Source organism: Echinops telfairi, unplaced genomic scaffold (genome assembly GCF_000313985.2).
Source record: "Echinops telfairi isolate 266 unplaced genomic scaffold, ASM31398v2 ScPeMD7_7416;HRSCAF=8454, whole genome shotgun sequence".
NCBI lineage: Eukaryota > Metazoa > Chordata > Mammalia > Afrosoricida > Tenrecidae > Echinops > Echinops telfairi.
In genome coordinates, this window is record NW_022111316.1 from 4,539,188 (window position 1) to 4,560,530 (window position 21,343).

The 21,343-nt window shown below is 42.9% G+C and overlaps 1 protein-coding gene across 10 annotated transcripts in view; it reads right to left on the reverse strand.

Annotated features, from left to right (window-relative positions):
* CTNND1 (catenin delta 1) overlaps positions 1 to 20,374 on the reverse strand; it is a 47,415-nt gene extending 27,041 nt beyond the window's left edge. For 6 of the 10 annotated variants that reach the window (XM_045297111.1, XM_045297110.1, XM_045297112.1 and 3 more), the window contains exon 1: positions 20,175 to 20,374. The gene's annotated coding sequence lies outside the window, so the exon portion shown is untranslated. Of the gene's footprint in view, positions 1 to 765; positions 790 to 6,063; positions 6,123 to 11,607; positions 11,689 to 19,891 lie in introns of those variants that run through there. The other 4 variants (XM_045297102.1, XM_045297103.1, XM_045297104.1 and 1 more) reach the window with 4 other exon arrangements.
* Positions 20,375 to 21,343: the final 969 nt, after the last annotated feature.

Genomic DNA, 21,343 nt, shown 5'->3' on the forward strand with positions numbered 1-21,343 from the left:
AACAACCTATGAACAAATTCCTATGCACACTGCACATATCTTATTTTGAAGTACAAAAACGGGCAAAAACACCTGGTGAGCCGGATAAATGTCCTCGGCGGGCTGCATGTGGCCCGCAGGCTTTAGTTTGAGGACCCCTGATCTAGATATTAGATATTCTACTGAGATGTAAGTAGAAGAAAATTTGGGAAGACAAGAAAGTATAGTGGAGGAAGAACAAGCATTAAGGCGAGCTACAGTGAATCATCTCATAACTCAGAGACGACGATTGCGATGCCTCTCCATGCAGCACGTACCATAAAAGACGACACTACAGACCAGTCTGTAAGCCATTACCTGATGTCTTATGAGTCCAAGTCAACACCTTTCCAGGTTTGCAACTTAAAACTTTTTTAATGGCTTATAGGTGCTCTTACCACAAAAAGAGCATACACACAAAGAATTCACAGAGGGAAACGGGGACACATTAAATCAATCCTGCTTTAAAAAAAAAAAATCTATCCCGCTATTTTTCCACAACTAGAGTTTCGGAGACTGAGTTTATTCTTAACAAGCCATAGGTCCTGTTGCCGGACCCCACATATGCTAGGAAGAGCTTTCCTGCTATTATCCAGAACCTAAAAGAAGGGAACTCAGTCAAGCAATGATAGCAGTGAAAGCTCAGCCTCTTCTGTAAAAACGCCAGACCAAAAGAAGTCAAAGTGAACCAATACCCAGAAACCGTCTTGACAATACCTGCCAATTAACAGGGCAAATATCACTTACCAACAGCACAGTCCCCGGAGGGAAGATTTGTTCTACTGCAAACTGGCTGTAGAAACAGAATTTGGAAGGATGATTCTTAACCTTAAGAATACAGTTTCTGGCATCACACTGAGCTCAAATTCCAGCTCTCCCTCTTTCAACTATATGACTTCAGCAGGACTACTTAATTTCTCTCAACCTCAGCCCTTTCTACTGAAAAATGAGGGAAACAAAAATACACAGGGACTTTAAAAGGTCCGTGCAAAAATTCCATTTATCTTTTATTTTTCCAAGAGCTTCTGAAGCCCCCTTGTACATAGGATGGACAAATACGGGTGAGGGCTGAGCAGCATGATGCACATAATAATGTTACTGACCTGTGCATGTGTAGTGTTGAAATGGTAAATATTTTGCTACACATATATTTACAACAAAAAATTTTTGAAAGGTAGACTGAAGAACTGGGGGGAGGGGGATTTCCTAACCACCCCCACCCCTCAAAAAAGGATAGTTATGAGACTTGATGAATATGTCATGATTCAGAAGAAACTATTAACTATTAAGACTGTTATTACTATGAAGACTACTACAAATAGCTAACATAAAGGACTAGCGTTCGAGTGCTGTGGTAGGGCTTTTGAATAGACTACCATTGTCCATCTCCCCTTGTTCCCCCTTCTCCTATTTCCAGAAGACCTGGAACTACAATAATTCCTCACACTCATGAAAAGAAAAACAAAATAAAATTCCAGATTAGGAGTTAAAAAACATTTTTTTAAAGGTTCAAGTTTTGCCTCCGCCAAAAACGAAGCAGCCGGACCTTGGAGACGTTCTAACCGCTGTATAATCTTCCATTTCTACTACTTTTCAGGGTCCTCGTACGGCTTTCATGAGCTAAAATCCATAAAACTATACAGGCTGGGTGACTGAATCTCTCCCCGACCTCCACACAACTCGGGCAAGAATCTCCAAAGACAAGACCAGAGCCATGCAGTGATACGCCTCTGGAGAAAGAGAGAAGGGTTCTTCTGGAGATGGAAAACTGTGTGTATGCTGTCGATCCCAAGGCACAGGAACCTCGTGTGACCGAGGAGAACTGCCTCGTGGATTTTCCTGGCCATAAATTTTTCCTTTTTCCCCCTAAGCCGTAATCTTTACGGTGGCAGATCACCAGATCTTTTTCCTGCAGAAGCACTGCATGTATTTGAACTGACCCACACCTACGCAGTAGGAGCCTAGCACTTAATCACTGCCCTACCGGTGTTCCTTGGAGAACTCTGAGAACCCACCATATAGTCTTTGAATTCTTGGGAAGGAAAAATATCATCTTCTATAGCCAGCCCCCAAAGGCTCCTCCTCTCTTCCTATTTATTCATTATGAGTTCAAAGTCAGGGTCAAATGTCTGCTCTCCCTCCAGAAGCAATGAGAAGTGGACTTCCATTTCCATGTCACTCAGACTGTAAAAAGATCCGCAGCCTCCTAGGGAGGAGTACCACACGAACCAGTAACAAACACCGGGACGCCGCACAACTAACCATACCACACAACATTCACGGCAGAAAGAGCAGTATTCCTGTCCAACCACACACATTAAAAAAAAAAAGTCATTGTTTCTGAATCAAAGAAAAACAGTTTATCAATCATGTTTCTACAGTTTTTCAAAGAGTGCTGGTATCGGAGTGTGGAGGCTAAGTCCCCAGCCTATGCTTGATGCGCCACTGTCTGAAGCTCAGTCAAAAAATTATTCTAACCCTCGGTCCTTCACCAAGAAGGCGCCCTTCCACGCCATTGCCCAAGTCTCCCGACCACAAGAAGCACAGAGCCAGCTCATCTCAACTGAGCCCTTCGCAGAGTCACCAAAGAACTATCCCTTCCTCCAGTCAACTATCTTCTGGAATTGGCCTTGACACACGTTAGCGACCTCTGACCTTCCCTGGGGATCTACTTCATGCTGGGTCCAGTGTGTGCATTCAGAGCACCGAGGGACGCGTGGCTGAGGCGCCTTACAGGCAAGCAAGGAAGAACTGTTCTCACTGTGTCCGCCAATGGCGTCTGAACAAATCACCCTCTTTATGAGGAAATCAAGATGGGATTTCAGAGAAACAGACTATAAATATATATTTTTAAGTGTTAATACTTATTTAAAGGGCCAGAAAAAATAAAGGTAAAATAAAGAGCAATGAGCTGACCATCTATACGGTCAACAGGGCTCCTTAAATGTACTTCAGTGTGATCGTCCTGACCCAAAGTCACCTATCAAGAGTCAAAGCTGTTGTTGTTTTTATCTGTGACTTACATGAACACCACCACCACCAAGACCCCCGAAATTAAAAAACCAGATGGGACCATTCTTCTTGCTCTTTCCTCTACCATGTATTCTAGGAACCCCCCAAACTGGAACACACTACATGGCTAGGATGCGCTGGCTTTGAAGCAAAGAAGGGTGTGGCTCTCGGCTAGAGAGGGGGCCCAGAACTGAAAGGGTATGGAAAGAAACAAAACCTGCTTCTCTCTGGAGCGTGCATGACACATGCACAGGACTGGTCTAACGAGTCCTTCGGATCTCTCAGGCCAGGCCGCCTCCTCACCTCCCCCATTACCCATGCGCCTCTCCAAGGCCCTCCAGTGGGACAGATAAGGCTGCATTTCCTCTCAATACTGAGTCTAAGGCTCACTCACTGACTTACCTGGGTCCCTGTTGCAACCTTGCCAAAGACGCCTCGCCCAGCCTTATAAGGAGAAAGCAGAGCTTTAGGGAGAGGCCGATAAGCCCAGATAAGAAGGCGGGGCAAGAAAACAGAGGGAGGTGTCAGACTAGAGGAAGGGGAGAGGCCAAATGCCTTTCTCCTTCCTGCAAAAAGAGGGAGAACAAGAGGGAGGTCAGCTACACAAAGAGAACAAGTCTCATCAAAATGGAAAGGGACGTCACAAAAGAGAATCACTAAAATGAACCTTATCACTTGGTAGGAAAAGGAATGCTATATATCATGGCAAAACAGCTTTCCCCTGGGGTTTACGGAGCTCACAGTCCTTTTCACAGCAGCAGCTTCTCACCAAACGCCTTTACTTCCTACCAATGGCACCCTCCCCTCTGCCCATCATTTGACAGTAACCCAGAAAAACTGTAGCACGCAAGCAACTCCTATTTATTCAGTCCCACTTCCGAAAAGCCCTGGAAAGACTGACACACCTCTTTCTGTTCGGTTTAAAGTACACTTCCCTTTGAGAACAGTAACAGGGAAAGACAAAGAGTCTACGAGGCTATGAAGAAATCAAGCAGAGGAAGCACCAACCCGGTTTCAGCTATAAGACAGCTGAGGGAGAGTTCTCCCTAGCTGAAAGAAAATCGGACCAAAAGGGGAAACTGGGAATTATTGTTTATCTCTCCTATAAGTTATCACATATAACCCTCTCAACATTCTATGGGGTGATCTGGTCTGTTTTGGAGATAAAGAAACCTACATCAGAAGTATTTACTAGCTTGCCCAAATAGTCATGTTGGTGGGAGGCGGGGAAGTGGCATCTGTTCCATTCCAAGTCCCTGTTCCTTCTCCTTGATACAGTGGAATGCATGTGAAAGCTCTATTTCCTGTGGTTAAAAGCCATTCTAACGCCAGTAGAGAAGTTGACCAGAAGTAAACTTTCGGGAGGGTGGGAAATGAGAAACGATGGAGATAGAGCTGCCAGAGGCCCTCTGAGCTGAACCCTGATCTAGGCAGCAAATGAAAAGGAGCCAAGTTCAGAACAACACAACTCTAAAGGAATTAGACCTTCACTTGAGAGAGCAAGACTGTGCCCAATTCTGAGGGAAAAGGTAGTTTATAATCTACCTCAATTTCCTGTTTTACAAAAAAACAAGTACCCAGAAAGGGAGGGGGTGTGTGTACAGGGAGTGAGGAACAAGAGAGGTAACTTAGCACAAATCACTACCTACCCTATCACCACTCACAAGCCCGCTTTAGAAATCTGGTCATATCCCAAATTCTTTGGTCACCCCACCTCAAATATCTTGACTCTCATTTTTAATGTGCCATCGCACTAACCCAAAAGAAGAGATCAGAGTTGGGGTGGAAACAGAAGGAACTAGAAGCAGGAAAGATTGTGCTAGCCAGCATCAGAACAGAGGGGAGGGATTGTTCTAGCGGTATGTTAGCAATCTGCCTCTAGGGCAGCTGTCCTCCTGGGCAGTCAAAGCAGGGTTTGTGCGAGTGCTCGGGGACTAGCCAGCTTGGCAAGAAGTTGAGGACTCAGCCACTCAATCCACAAAGTGAGAAGAGATGCCGGTTCCACAGCAGGAATGAAGGGCAGGGAAAACAAAAAACAAGAGGAAAGTGGGGAAGGGGCCCAAAAGAGAGCGTTACAGGTGCTATTTTCAGTCTAGAAATTGGGGTAAAGTCCTGGGAACATTCCCTAATTCGAGAACTGCCAAACATTAGGCAGGCTTCTCCTGCTCTGTGAGTAACAGGGTGCCATTTGGAAGGGAGAGCCCTAGATCAGCCTGTTTATTTCTGATCCTTTCAGTCCCCAAGAAATTATCTGCAGTATCTGCAGGGAATAAACATTATTTAACTTCTACCTCCTTCTAGAATTCCTTCCTTAATTAAATCTTGGAGATCCATAAATAAAATATGCAAACACAAAACGCAGTGAGTTCTCCAATGCTAAGAAGTCAAGGCCATTTATATAACTCAAGTGCTAAGATGCAAAAGGCCACAGTCAGAATTCACACTCCTTAATGGCTCAGAGGAGCAAGATGCCCCGAGACCCATTCGCCACACAAAGGCTGCTCTCTTCTCAGTAGAGCCCTGTAGCACAGCGGCTCTCCAGCGACAAAGAGATTTCACAGGAGAACCACAAAGACATCGCCCCTCTCCGTTCCCCCACTCCCAGCTTTCTCACTTCCTGTCACAGTAGCACCAGACCACAGTCTCCCAGAAACAAACAAATACAAAGTGCTGGATTCTGGGCTTCAGGCCAACCACATTCCAGGGCATCCTGTCTACCAATCACCAGCTAGCGCTCCCACTTTGCCCAGCTCAATTCCTTATCATGTTGGGGGAAAACAGCCCTCCTCCCTGCCCCACGCCAGCACTGCACAGGACAAAAGCTCAGGCCTGTAAGAGTCAGCAGAAAGATACTGTGCATGGATATAAGGGTTTGGAGGCAGAGGGAATTTTTAAGATTCCTGCTTGGCAAGTTTCTTCACTTTGGAGGAACTGTACTGGAGGTTTTAAAGCTACTGCTGCCGGTCCATTCCGTTCAGCTACATGTGACACACCCCCAAGATTGCCCTTCCTCCTGGCAATGGGATCACTAACCTGGTTTCAGTGGAAGGAACCTTCTCACCTGGAGAAAACTACTTTCGGACCATCCTCTGTCACCTTCTCTATCATCCATTTCCAAGTTTTCAATAGCTTTCCTCTCTTCCCCACAAGCATAAAGTTGACTCTAAGACAGGCCCCACAGAGAACAAACAAAGGCAGCTAACTCCACCCTGCCAAGAGGCACAGATAGGCTGGGGCTTATCTAGGAGCAAAGTTCCCTGCAGTCCCTAAAGAACGAGAGAAGGACCACTGGGAATTGCACAGCGACCACGGCTGAGAGGAGACAACCACCCAAGCCTTTACTGCGCACTACACTCGTCCCGGGGATCAGGGGCTTTGGATTTGGAAGTGGGTCAAAAAAAGAGAGCTTCCTGTCTTAATAAGGGTTGCCTCCAATCACGAGAGAATTTTTCTATTACCTTGTACAAGCCTATTAGACTTTAACCCTAAACCACAGAAATGAAAATGCAGGCAGAGGTCCTGATCTGTTAACCAGAGGTTAACATTCCAAAGGAGCACCACCTTTTGCCCAAAGGGCTCACCTGCCTCAAGCGGAGGGCAGAGCACAAAGCTATCACAGAGCTTTCCAACTAGAGGCCTGTAGGCAACCAACTGGATTTTTGTTTTGTTTTTTATGTTCCTCCTCTCTCTTCCAAGGAATCCTGGGGCACAGTGGCTACAAGCTCGGCTGACAACCAAAAGGTCCAGTGGTTCAAACTCAGCAGCTACTCAAGGGAAGAAAAATGTGGCCGTCTGCTTCTGTAAGAATTACAGCCCTGGACACCACAGGGGCCGTTCTCGTCTATAGCATCGCTGTGAGCTGGAATTCAACTTGATGGCAATCCTTGGGGGGTTGGTTTTCTTTCTGCAGATCCTGTACCCCTTTCTCCTTGGACTAAGCTTAACTGACCAGAAGTCCTCTAGGCTGAACCCGACCTACGCCGTAAAATGAAAGGGAGCGAAGTAAGTCTAAAGCAGCACAACTTGGAATCAGTCCCTACCTGGATCCTGTAAAACCGGGTGGAGCAGCACCCATTCTAGCATTAATACAAAAAGAGACTATCTGGCAACTTCATGTGTTGGATAGGAACATCAACAGCAGGGCCTAACCATTGCAAATGTCTACCATTGAAAGCAAAAGTGTATTTCCTTTCTTCCCTAGCACCCACCAGATCAGCCTCCCTCAACTCCCTTCTTCTCTCAATAAATGAAACTTTTATCACCTGTGAGGCCTGCGTTTCTCATCTAAATGAGACCCAGGTCAACATTTACCCTAGACCAGGGATCGGAAAACTGCAGCTCTTGAGTCTTATTCGGCTCTTTCAGATCATACATGTAGAGCTGAAGTAAAATTGAAAACGTTTAAAGGATATTACTCAGATAATGGTGATTTCCTTTATTTGAAAAAATATAGATTATGGCTCTCAAATAATTTTTAAATTGTTTTGGGGAATAGGACTGACTCTTCTGTCTCAAAAGTTTGCTGACCCCTGCCCTATAGCAAAGATGAAAAGAAGGTCCAAGGGGGCAGTGGGCTGCTAACCACGTTGGTAGTTCAAACCCACCAGGCACTCCCACGGGGGAAAGATTAAGCTGTCTGCTCCCATAAAGATTTACAGCCTCGGAAACACACAGAACGGTTCTACTCTGACCTTAGAATTGATGACCATGAGTCAGAATTGACTCAATGGCAAAATAAGTTGGATGAGAGACGCTTATCTAAGGACAAGGAAGCTAGGCTAATGCAAACAGACCCACCATAATAAAATAATGAGAAGTTGATCCATTGTGAAATGCGCAACCAATGTCATTTTAAGAATACAAGACAAAAACAAAAAAACTCACTGCCATTGCGTTGATGCTGACATAGTGACCCTCCCTAGGTAAACTTGCCTGCCCTGTGGGTTTCAGAGACTGTCAATCTTTATGGGCATAGACAGCCTCATCTTTCTCCCACAGAGCCACTGCTGGTTTTGAACTGTTGACCTTTTGATTAGCCATGCAATGCAGCATAACCGCTGTACACCACCAGGGCTCCTTCATTTCTATGTACTGTATAGAAATTATTAAATGGATTACCTAATTTGCATGTACATTTTCTCAAAAAGGGATAATTGAAAACTTAATTACAATGTTGGTGGTCTTCTCCAAATCCCCCATTTACAGAGCAGGTCAAACAAATCAGAATCAATTAAATGCGACAATGTACGCAAAACAGTTTGAGGTGGTAAAGCCAAGCCGGAAAGTTTTCAGACACTTAAGGCACACTCAACAGAGAACTGGACACGCCCATATCAATGCTGCTGCTCCAAAATGATGCTTGGCAGGTTCCCTGACTCAAACTGAGCAGGTGAGACACAATGGGGGTGCTGACTCAGAAATATAGTCATCCTGGGGTGGGAGGGAAGGAGGGAGGAGACCGGTGTAGCCAACAGACTACCATTCAGCATGACTTCACCAGATGTCCTGGTTCTAATTGTATCTCTGGTTGTTTGCAGACATATTTAGAAAACCTAACCAAAGGAATAATGAATGGGTAAAGAGAAAGTCACTGGAGGGGCCAAGACTTAAACTGAATGCTCAATGGTTGCAAAAAGAAGACTGTTTTGCTATCCAACTTCCCACACCCTTCTCTTTCCAAAGCAGGCCCATCATTTAAAGAACTGGAGGGAGGGGAAACAAAGAAAAGAATGTGATTGGGAAAGGTTTAGCTACATTCCAACCAGACAACAGCCCACATAGTGTTAAGAGGACTCAGAAATCCAATCTCTCCACACGAGTGTTTCAGAGACCCCCAGCTAACACTCGTCCAATTCCTCCCCCTACTCTCTCCCCCCACCTCCCAACACTCTGAAAAGAAGTGTAACTGAGATGGCTTGATGAAGGCACCAGCTGTTTCCACTACTCCCCTCCCCCAACCCTAGAGACCACAGTTCAAACTCACATCAAACACATAATACAATCGACTGGTCAGTAGGAAGGAGAAGCCTGGACTAAAATAGCAGGAAGAGTGCCAACTGGCCCCACTTAGAAGGAGTGTTTTCTTGCCTCAATTTAAAAATAAGAAACTTTTGTTATCCCCTCCCCCTTGCCCTATAATGCTCTTCTTTCCCTACCTACCCCCACACCCCATCCAGTGTCAAGTTTCTTCTCTACAACTCCTTGATCTATTTTCAAATGTCACGGAATACAGCGGAGGTGTGTGTAAAGTTGTGTGTAAGAGAAGTGTAAGACATTAGAAGGCTTCCGGTACTGTGTACTGCAACAGCAATTTAAAACCCAATTCCGGGCACCCACAGGGCAAGGAGACAAGAGCCTACAGAGCATAAAACAAACACACACACACACACACACACACACACACACACACACACGCACGGCCATGCGCAGCCAGTTAAAGAGTATTAACTTCACCGCCCCACCACCATCACCAGTCCATCCATATTCCAAGTTGGCTGGAGTTAACCAAGGAGGAAGGGAAGGGAAGCCAGCACTTCCTTTTCAGACAGGAAGTGACATTAGCCCTTCCTGCCGCATTTTAAACAAATTGTCCAGCTGAGTTTCAGTGCTAACATCCTCTCCTGAATTTGTTCCACAAATTCAAAACGAAGAGGGGAAGTGGAGAGTGGAGATATGGTCTAAAAGTTTCCCTTCTCCCTAACAAGCAAGTCCTCCAGACCAATGCTGTTTGTTGGCAAAAGCCCCAAATCAGGCTGTGATATCTGTTAATTCCAAAGTAATACATACTACCACGAACTATTTACTTTTCATACTAACTAAAATACTCACCCACCTGAGAAATCATAAATCTTTCTAGCAACACAAACCTTCAGTTTTGTGGCTTTCAAATCTGAATGACTGATCAGAATCTGCTTTAATACATGTATATACATGAAGGGGTTCAATAAGCTCACAGAAAAATGAAATTAAAAGCTAATGGAATTTTTCCCATTAAAATTCAGGTCCCAGTATATGGGGTGGTGTACAGTCCCCTAAATCTACCTCCTTGTTCCCCACACATCAATTTCTGGATAGGAAGCCTAGAAATTCAAGTTTTTAAAAAGCTCTCTAAGTGATTCTAATAGCCTGTTAGAAACCACTGTACTAGCCTATCCCTGACATCCTTCTGACCACCACATTCCTCTTGGAAAGGGGACATTGGTTATAAAACGCATTATTTGGGCATGCCTCACTGCTTACCAGACAGCCTAGATCATTTTCAGCCTAGAGTAGAGGTTCTTTGAAAGCATGGAATTAAATATAAGGATAGCTGGAATTACACAGTCCTAAAATCCTATATTATAGCAGCTCTGGTGGCACAGTAGGCTGTGTGTTGGGCTACTCACCACAAGGTCTGCAGTTCAAACCCACCAGTCATTCCAAAGAAGAAATGTTCCCTGTAAAGCCTTGCAGCCTCAGCCCACGGGAGCAGTTAGTTCTCCTCGATCCTGCAGGGTCACTCTAGGTTGGACTTGGCGTGATAGGTAGGTGAGTGAGTAAATCCTACATTGTGGAATGAGCAGCTCAGGAAATTATTCAGACTGCTGGGGAAAAAGACCTGTCACTCATCAGCACCAGCACCTCTGGACTCCTGATTTGCTACATTGGGAGATATTCCTATTTTGAAGATTGAGCTACCAGATTACTAAAAATATCTTTCATTTTGCTCTAAGAAACAAGAGTTATACCAAATTTTCAAATATTGGTTCCATGTTGTAATTAGTTGCCAAACAATTCACCCCAATTCATGGTGCCCTTGACGTATACTAGAATGAGCCTATGTGCTATCATCCAAAGTTCTAATCTATCACCGAAGACCTTAGATCATTTTAACCCTGTTGGTAATATAAATAACTAGTACAACTAGATTCAAGTGTTAATGCTGACATTTATCCAAGGAAGTCACGTTAACTTCTGGTTTGCAAAAAAGACAGTGAGTAGCAAAACATCTTTGGAAAAACCATAAAGAGAAATATTTCCACAAGGAAGCATGTGTCACAGATGATTTAGGAAAAGGAGAATGACATCAAAGACATATTCTAGACAACCACAAACATCTCAGCCTCATTTATTCATGTTGAAGTAATACACAGCAACCACTTACTTTTCAATTTTAAACTTCAAAATGTTGGGGAATCTGTGGTTGCCTGAAATATTTCCTGTACCAGATGATATCGTCACCTAACCAAAGGAGGATGGGGTGGAGGGATACTTCCTGACTGAGGTTATTTTACAAAGATAAAACAGGTAGTTCCCCAAATTTATAGCATTTGAATTACATGAACCAGTTGGGGCTGTTTTGCTGTTTTTGTACATCTTATCATTAGTAAGATGTACTGTTTACAGTGTTGCGGGCTGCATAATTTGCTAATGTTCTCACTCTCATACCAACCCCCAAAGATAAGTGAAGACTTATAAATATGCCAAAAATAAAGGTAATTATAATGAAAACTAAATGAAAAATGAGGCATTCTATTTGTCAGAACAGACTTAAGACAGAGTCATTAGAACAGAACCCTGGAAGAAATCAGAGCATACCTGTATTAAGTAACAGCGTGACAACTAGAGAGGTTTAATTAAAGGGCAGAATGGAGAGTAACCAGGTCAAGTTCCAGGACTAAACCTCCACAAGAAGCGAGTGAGGCAGCAAGGCTCCTTCACGACGAGGCAGACTAGCTAAACCAGAAATCTTGAGAGAGAAAAAAGAAAGTAAGTGCGGGTGATTTCAGAACACAGGTACTCATGGTAGTCCAACATGTTTCCTTTCCCATATGGGATTGTCATGGAACATCAATCACTAGTTGGTACATCTTCCTCAACCCCATCCAAGTCACCAAGCATTTAGTATATAATAATCCCTACTACCTAAATACATCTAGGAAAATCTCAGTTATCAGTAAATATGGGTACAGTAACCTAAAAAGTGGTCCAAAGTCACTGGCAGCACTGAGGGAGAAAGACGGTGCCAGTCTGCTTCTGTGAAGATTTTACAGCCTTGGAAACCCCATGGGGAAGTCCTGCTCTGTCCTACAGGGTCCTATGACTTGGAACCGACTTGTACAGCGGTGGGGATTTTGGTCTGTTAGACTATTACTCCTCCTACTCAAAGAAAATTTACTATGTAGATTAGAAAGCGGAGAAATGTATTTCTCTAGGGAAGAAAAAGGTGCCTCTGATCTCATTCTCCAAACACATACAGCTTATTCTAAGTAGTCACTCTACTATTATCATTTCCCAAGCACAAGTCACCAACCTATGCAAAGTCTGCTAACATGCAAATTATTTGCTGACTCTCCTCATATGGACGTTCTGCAATGGGAGAAAGTAGGCGGCTTGGTGACCGCTGTTGTCCCTGGGTCTGATGTGAGGGGATTTTTCTTTGTACTGTATATTGCACAAGTCCTTACAATATCTATCCAACACACACACACACACACACACACACACACACCTAGCTCTATGGGCAGTTCTATTTCTCTGGCTTTCTTTACTCACTGCTAATAACCAACCTCAGGGGTTTTGCACTTTCTACTTTTGATAACCACTTTGAACCATTCCCTCAATTTTCATTCTTAGGTTAGTTTCACTCAAACATACATTATAAGTGAGACTTCTCCCTGAACACACACACACACACACACACACACACACACACACATCAATCCCTTCCATCACTTCTGCTCTTCCACCCTGTTTATTTGGTTTTGTTTTTTCTTAGTAGCAGTAACACGCCTGACACAGTACAGAAGTATTTACTTGCTTACTATTTGTCTCCCAACTAGAATGTTAGGTTCGTGAAGACAAGTATTATTTCTATTTTGTTGATTGTTATACTTCAGAGCATTCGAATATTTTGAACAAAAACGTTTTACTACTTTTCCAATGAAAATAGTTAAATTTTAGAAAATGCATCAAACATTTTTTTTTTCTTTCTCCCTGTACACATTTTTTCTCTAATGGGGATTTCAGACCCATTAGTTAGGATCTACAGTAGCTCTGGAGAGCTTGGGTGGCACAGTGGTTATGTGTTGGGCTGCTAACCACAAGGTATCGAGTCGCTGAGTTGCCATCAACTCGATGGCACTGAGTTTGATTTGGGTTTTTGTTCTGCTTTGTTTTTGTATCACCCTGCTGGTCCTGTCAGATAAGCTTTGAACCGATAACTACCAGGTCAGGGGTTCAAATCCACCAGTTGTTCAACAGGAGCTAGATGAGGCTAACTGCTCCCATAAGGATTTACAGCCTCAGAAACCCGACAGAAGGCCACGAGGAGTAGAAATCGACTCCATAGCAGTGGGCTTAGTATTTTAGTGGATAGTGACACAAGAGTTAAGTGCCTAGCCCTAAAAGGTGAGCAAGCGGTTCAAACCCACCAGCAGCTCCAACTTCCGTGAAGACCTCCACGGTCTTGGAAACCCTGTGGAGCGGTTCTACTGTCCAGAGTTGCTCTGAGCTGGCAGCAACTCAACGGCACCGCGGTTCGGTAGCTCTATCTGCCGATTTGGCTGACCTTCCGCAGGGTACACAGACAGTCAAGGGGCCAGCTTTGCCCTGGTTTACAAAATAGTCAAGGGGAAGCTGAACAGTGGGGAGATTAAAGAACTTCCCCTGTTCCAACAAAGAAGCAGTAGAAAGAAATCAGATTGGCACCTCGCTCTCTTTTAAAATAAACTACTCGATTTTAAAAGTGTGCTGAATATACACCAGCTAGCTACTTTATTTCAATGAGATTTACTTCACTTGTAATGAAACGGGAACTGCAGGTGCTTTGATAAAAGAATTGAAAGGTTGACCCAGTTTCTATAACAATGTCCTATGTCCTCAACTATCAGAATATATTTGGGTTTCTTAAAACATAAGTTCACTAAAACAAAAAAACTTTTCATGCCATAATGAGTCTTCCCAAAGAAAGGTTGCATTCCAACGTAGAATGACACAAGAGATGAACATAAAAAAGCTAATTTATTCTGGGGAAAGTAAACTTATTTTGTTCTAGTATCACCTGAGCAAAAAAATTAGTATTTACCATATATAGTCGAGTATAAGCCAACCTGCATGCATATCAGCCAAGGAACCTAATTTTACCACAAAAACTGCATTAAAAATGTGCTGGAAAACTTGGCTTATACACGCGTACATACGGTAATTACTAAATGTGGACGAGATCTGAAAATCAGATCTGAGTGAGCCTATATGTAGGGAGCCTACATGGTAGGGGCTAGGAAATACCAAAGAAAATTCATTTTCATGGGTTATTTAGTATGAGAAGGATGCAAGAAGGGAGGCTGGGAGGCAACTGACACGTTCTTGGCAAGGCTACATCTAACACATATTTATATACCACAGGTCTTGCTTTGGCTTTTCAACACCCTCCCCGCCCCCCAACACTTTCATAAGCACCCTCTTCACAAAGAACATTCATATATTTAAATTTTCTCTATGTCCCAATTTTACAGACATCGATAAATAAGGATGCAAATAAAAATGTTTTCGAACACTCACTCACTGAATCAGAAACAGATACTGACTCATAGCAACCACATAGGGCAGAGTAGAACTGTCCCTGTGGGTTTCCAAGACTGTCTTTAAGGGAGTAGAAAACCTCATCTTTCTCCCATGGAGTGGCTTGTGGTTTCAAACTGCTGACCTGACAGTTAACAGTTTAACTCTTATTTCAAGAAAAGTGACAGTAAAGCCTGGCTTCATTTCTATCTAATTGTTTCCTCTACAACCATTCATAATCAATGAAGGGTTAGCCTGTAAAGGCCTGGTTGATGAACTAGCAGACTTCAAGGTGAAGACGCTGGTCCAAAACAAAAAACTCAAACCCAATGTCACCAAGTCAAGTCTGACTCAGAGAGACTTTGTGGTAAAGAACCCGGTCCAAAGTCAAGACTAATAAATCAATACAAATTTTTTCTGTACAGATATTAAAGCAAATTTACCTTTCAAATGCTTGAGTTGTTTATTATAATCCATTTTTCCCTAAAGTATCAAAATATCAAGACTACAAAATAGTCAAGCCTTGACACCTGTTTCTCTTCTCCCCACTCACACCTCATTTTATTAAAAATTATCTATTTCCATACCACCCTTGTTCTGAGCAACCCTGACCCCGTAACTCCTCAAAGCTGCTAGACAAAAGACCTTCCCATTTCAAAATAAAAAGCATCCTAGATGTCCAAGCCAAAAGCCAAGCTCTGCTACCAAGTCTATTTCAGTTCAGTCCAAGCACACGATTTATTCTGTAATATAAGTGTCTATAGCGACCCCATTGAGTAAGGTACAACTGCCTCCGTGAGTCCTTATGAGTTGTTATTGACTCGATGGCATTTCAGGTTCCAAAAGAATTATTAGTACAATCGAGTCATGATATCTAAATTCAGTTAAAGCACCCATTCAAATAACAAACATTTAAAAGGTACTAGTATGAGCTGATCAATGTTCAATGAATTGAACACATATTAAATCACTTAATCTGGATCCTGCATCTACTGCCTTTTCTAACACATATTTGTTTAATTCTCACAAAGTCCCTGTTCCATCAGCATATTGATTTTTTTAAATATTTTAATACAGTAATAATAAAGCTGGTAAGGAAAAATGTTACCAACTGGTGTCTAGGTGAATGAAAAACACTCATTCAGGAGTTACTGTGCTTTCCTTGCAATCTCCCTATAAATTTGAATTTTTCAAAACAAAAAGTTAAAAATTGTTCTTACCATCATATAATGGAGATGTTTTGTGAAAGTGATGACCAAGTTCCCTATTGCTGGTCAGCAAAGGGGGCTTTAAGATAAGAGAACGCTTTAGGTCTCACCAATGTCCCACTATACTTGACACCTAAATTGTCCACACCATTCCCGTCACACTGAAAGGGTCCCTGGAGAGAAAGTAGCCTGGAAAAGAGGGGACACGTGCCTACCTGAGAACTATTCTGTTTTTACTAATATATTCTATACTTCCTAAAATACTGGCCCTATTGCCATGCTCAATAATGAACTGGAGGGTGGGGGACCTACTTCCAAAAGGTACATTATAAAACCTAACTAAATGTCCCCTTGATCTAACCAGAACACTTGTCATCCCCCCTTCCTATCTCCCTACCAGGCAGTTTATCAATGCTCTACTGCCAATCTTGGAGGCATCTCCAAGCATTTAAGCAGCGCAATCTCCCTTTCAGCTTCATGTGATATTTAACCCCTTTGGTTAGTAACAGATCACATAAGAATATTCGTCTCCTGATTGTCTTTCGTTCATTCTTTTAGACAAATTTCTCCGATACTATCACACTAAACTACCCGTAGAAAGTATTGGGTTCCTAAACTCACAAACTTGCCATCCATTTCATGAACAAAATCTTTTGAACTTTCATAGCCGTATCGACGACAAAAAAACCACAATAACAAAATATTCTCGGGGTTTCAAAATGTTCATGGAAATTTTATTATCTTTTAATTCCATTTTTCCACAATTCCTTTGAAGCCCCCTCATATTTTCTTTCAAACATCAACTTCAAAACTAACCTTTTGATGCTCATCTCAAACGTTTCATGTTCTTAGTAACAAGTGTAAGGAACACACCTTCCAACACAATACTGAAAGCAACACATCCCGTGCCCACTTCTTGTCCCTCGGAGCTGCTTACACCTGAGGTTGTCACTGGTTGCCTGATCCAGTAAAGTATGCCGACAGCTTCCTTTACTTGAACACGAACTGACTGGGACCCTGGCTTTTTACACATTCTTTGTATTGCTGCCCCAGAAAGGAAACAGGATTAAGGAAAACTGAAATTATCATTTCAATTATTTCCAGAAACTTTGCTGAAAAACAGAACGGAGATGTGTGAAAGAAAGGTTTTAAAAATAGATGACAAATGTGTTCATCTGTGCTGCTGTGCTTCCCATTCTCAACTTTCTGCCGGAGTCCCGCACAAAAATCTCTCACTGCTGCTCATCAAGTGCCTTATTTAACCGGGGCTTTGTAAGCACCTCATTTGGAGCACCAGACACTAAAACAGGTGTTAAAAGGATACAGAGATAAGACAGTACCTACACTCATGCAGCTCACACTCTAGTGAAAGTCAAAATAAAGATAATTATAACAGTGTGACACATACACTATTTGAACTACCTGCTAAAAGACTCTCTGAGCCAAGCTGGCAAACCCATTCCAAAACACATGCCTGGAAATTCTCTGAAAAGAGAAATTCCACTGATAATCAAAGTTTGGGGCACTTCCAGAAAGTTAATGAAATTAGGCCAGTAATAGTATGCGTATGGAAAGATTGCTGTTCTTAAAACTGGAATACTATCCATTCTGGCTTATCTCACACCTAGGGACCTTAAGGAAAACAAATCGTTTACATACATTACTCCAACTTGGGTGACAAGCCCGCTAAATAAGAACTAGCAAGGGCTCACTTTGGTTCTGGCGGGTTTTTCCAGACTCTCTAGAGATGGCAGTGTATTAGTGGTTAAGTCCATGGACTTTGTGGGGAGGTTTAGCAAATGTCTAGTTTCTCAGAGATGCAATTTTCTTTAAAAAAAGAAAAAGATTGTTGTGGGAAATTAAGTAAATAGTAACAAGTAAAATGCTATCAGTTAAAAAAAATTAAAAGGATGGATGAGTTAGTACCAGGTGATCATCAGTTACCAAAATAGAACAGCAAAACATAGAGGTAATCATTTTGTTATTCCAATTGATCATGATCTATGCTTATCTTTATCCACCCAGTCTCACCACGCCTAGAGAAGTATCTCATAAACCTGAGGCTGGAGTTTTTTTGGTTTTGTTTTAAATCTCCAACAGTCCTAATTTTATACTAGCTGAGAGATCATGTTCTAGCCCCTCTACCTCTCCTCCCTAATCGGAACTCTAAGAAAGGCACTAAAGTTCTAACCTTCCAGACTGGACCCATCCCACCTGGAACACACACAACAAAGAAACCAAGGGTCTACGGAGTCTATGCGAGCCAAATCTGGAAAGGAAAATCTGCATAATTCATATTTATTCCACTTCAGCTTCCCCTCCAAACTAACATGCCAATCAAAAGAAAAGCAATTTTAAAGTAAAAGGAGATGTACTTATCCCCACCCCCACTGTATTCTCTGAAAGAATTAAGGGTGGGGAGGTAAAAGAAACCTTCCATCTTAGCACCCAAACCTCCATCCTATGCACGTCAAAACAAAGCCTTCAGTTCGTGGAGGTGGTCCTGGACGCTAGTGAGGTAGGACGCTCACTGCAGCTACACAAAGCCCAGGATTTAAAGCCAGACCCAAATCACCACCACTCAGTCATCCAGAACCTATCTGGAAACTGCCTTTGTACTCCACTCCTTCCGATTCCCTTATCCCTCCCCCTAAAGGTGGAGTGGGAAACCGACGCTCTGGCAGTAACAAGACCAACCCTTCAAAGAGCCACCAGGAAACCTCCAGAGGCATGGGTCAGGGCAAAGAGAACATTTGCAAGGAAATTTAGAAAATACAAAAAACATAACTCCAGTCCTGAGGATTGTCCACATTGTCTGTTTTATTTTTTTCTTTCCCCTTCTAACTACACTTGCTATAATTAGGAGTTCGAGGCATTACACAGTTAAGATCGCCCTTGCAGAGATTATATTAACAAGAGGAACAAAGTTCTGCTTCCTCGGAAACCACATCTTACAAGGATGAAATCATCTTTCAATTTCAAGAAATAGCCTCATTCTATTAAAAAGAAATTCAAGGAAGCGTTCTGGTCTAAGAAGAACTGGAGAGCAGACGCAGGGAACGATTACAGATATATACCAGCTTCAAGCTAATGGGCAGTTTGCACAGTAAGGCCCATCTTGGTCCAATCAAGGCAGTATCTATTCCAGCTATACTTTTCAGATTGATTTATATTTTCAAAGGGAGAAGGTGGAGAACAGCTCCCCACCCCCACCCCACCCTTTCTCAACAGCTGGCGAGTTTGGGCAATATAACTCTCTAGAATGAGCATTTTTGCAAGAATGTATTTGCAGAAACAAACCAGATCTTAGGGTGAGTGTTAGACATGAAAGCGCAGTCTGATTTCATGGTAAATTAACCAAACAAAAAGCACACCTCCAAGAAACAACTTTCCGTTTGGTTTAAAAATAGAAATTCTCTTTGTGCTTTCTCAGTTGCATTTCACACACTACAGTATACACACTACAGTATACACGAGTGGCTTCTCTTCACCTAACCTTATTCTTTCTTTAATCGGCCGCCTTTTCACTGAGCACCAAGCTGGAAATGTTTTCAGGTGTGTTACGACGTTACTCAGGTAAAGTGAAAGGCATGATATGAATTTCCTTATCCCTAGAAGCACTTTGACCATACAACTCCTTTACAAGCCTTGGGCAGCAAAGGTAGCTGTAGGAGGAAGGCGGGGAAGGCAATTCAACTAACATGGATCCACTTGTTTTCTTTTATAAGGCAAAACAGGAAGGCTACGTCTAGCAGGAGTGAGGCTCCCACCCACCGCACCTGGAAAAGTAAAAGAAGGATCCACCCAGCAGGCAGAAACCGATCCGTTCAAGCTCTCAGGGGTGGGGGGAGAAACCACCATTTACACTACAGAGCTCCCTGCAACTTTCCAATTGGCACCAAATCGAGGATTAAAAAGGGAAAGGGGGCGGGGGGATAAGTTTGGAGACATGGAGAAGCATCTGTATAACTAGCTCCCGACCCGGACAAATTCCTTTCCCAACCCACACGCAACATGCCAACAAACCAACTTTGGGTTTGGGCTCTGAACCCAGGGGAGGGGGGAGAAAAGAAATCAAAGTACACACCAAAATGTAAATATACAGAACTTACCCCTCCGGATCTAGAGGCTCCTTCTATTAGAGAAACCTAGAAGTTCCTTTCTAGGTCTTGTATATTTTACCGTTTTTAAAAATAAAGCAAAATACCAAAATCCCCCAAAGCACTGAAAGTACACAGAAAAAGTATAAAAATCGCTTAAAAGTCACCCGTCAGCACAGCCGACTCACTCTCGTTTTTAAATTCCCTCTGGTTACCGTAAGACAAAAATTCGACGGGTTATTCCTCCTATGCCCGTCTGTAACGCATTCTCGGTTGTTTTTTTAAAGGCACACACCTCAGATGTGGAGTTCTTAAAAATCAGTCCTTTAAGAAAGAAATCCAAGGCTTCGCCGATGTGCTGAGAAAGACAAATCCGGCAAGGCAGGAGATTTTTCGCCACCTCTTCCTCCTTTCGGGATCTTTCAGGATCTTGCCTGCTCTTCTTTCTCTCGCTCCCTCTCCCACTTTTTTTTTTTTTTTTCCTCTCAGATCCAACACCTAAAATGGAAGTTGCACCCAGCCAAAGGCAAGGAAGCCTGGGTGGTGACAAACTGATCTGGCAGCCCTACCCCCTCGCTTTCCTAAGTGATGTCAGCCCCTGAGAGCTTCCAATAGGAGCCAGGCATACATCAGGGAGCTGAGCTTATCCAATAGGAAACTTTATTATAGGAAATTAAAAAAAAGAGAGAGGAGGAGAGACAGAGACAGGGGGAAGCTTTATATATATATTTATATTTAAAGTGGAGACAGTACTGTCTCCCAGGAATTGCTGCAGAGCTCGCGGCGGGGGTGGGGTGGAGTGGGGGGGTGTTAAGGGCTTCTAAGAATGACCCGCCTAAACCACGTTCTCTTTGATGGGGAGGGAATGAGGGAGTTCGTGCGCCCTCTCCCTTCCTTTCCAAGTGTGGAAACAGAAAAGAGTGGTTTTATTTGCCGGCTTGTGTATCATTTGCTGCTTTCCACCCACAGGCGTTTTCCCAAAGGAAGACAGGAAGGGAAGGGAGAGAAAATCCTACAGGACCACTATGTGTGGATGCGATGAGAGGGGATAGATGTGAAGTCAATTTCACTAGTTTGGTTTAATTGCATTCAAGCTGATTAGGGCGGGGGGAGATGGCTTGGGCTTGTAACAGTTTCAAACTGAAGCTACTGGACTAATGTCAAATATCTCTGTCTTTCCCATTTGCCCCCAAATCAAAATAACTGGGTTTGAGGGAAAGCTATGTGAAATCCAATAAGCAAGCAATAGATTTTGAGAAAGAGCATGTATAGAGGTCTAGATAAAGACATGTACATATGCAAATATATTTATATATGCGGATGGGGAAATAGATCTATGTGCATATATTTATAGGTTTAGTATTAAGGTAGCAGGAGGACATTGGGCCTCCACTCAAGTACTCCCTCAATGCAAGAATACTTTCTTCTATTAAATTGGCATTCTATGATGCTCACCTTCCCGAC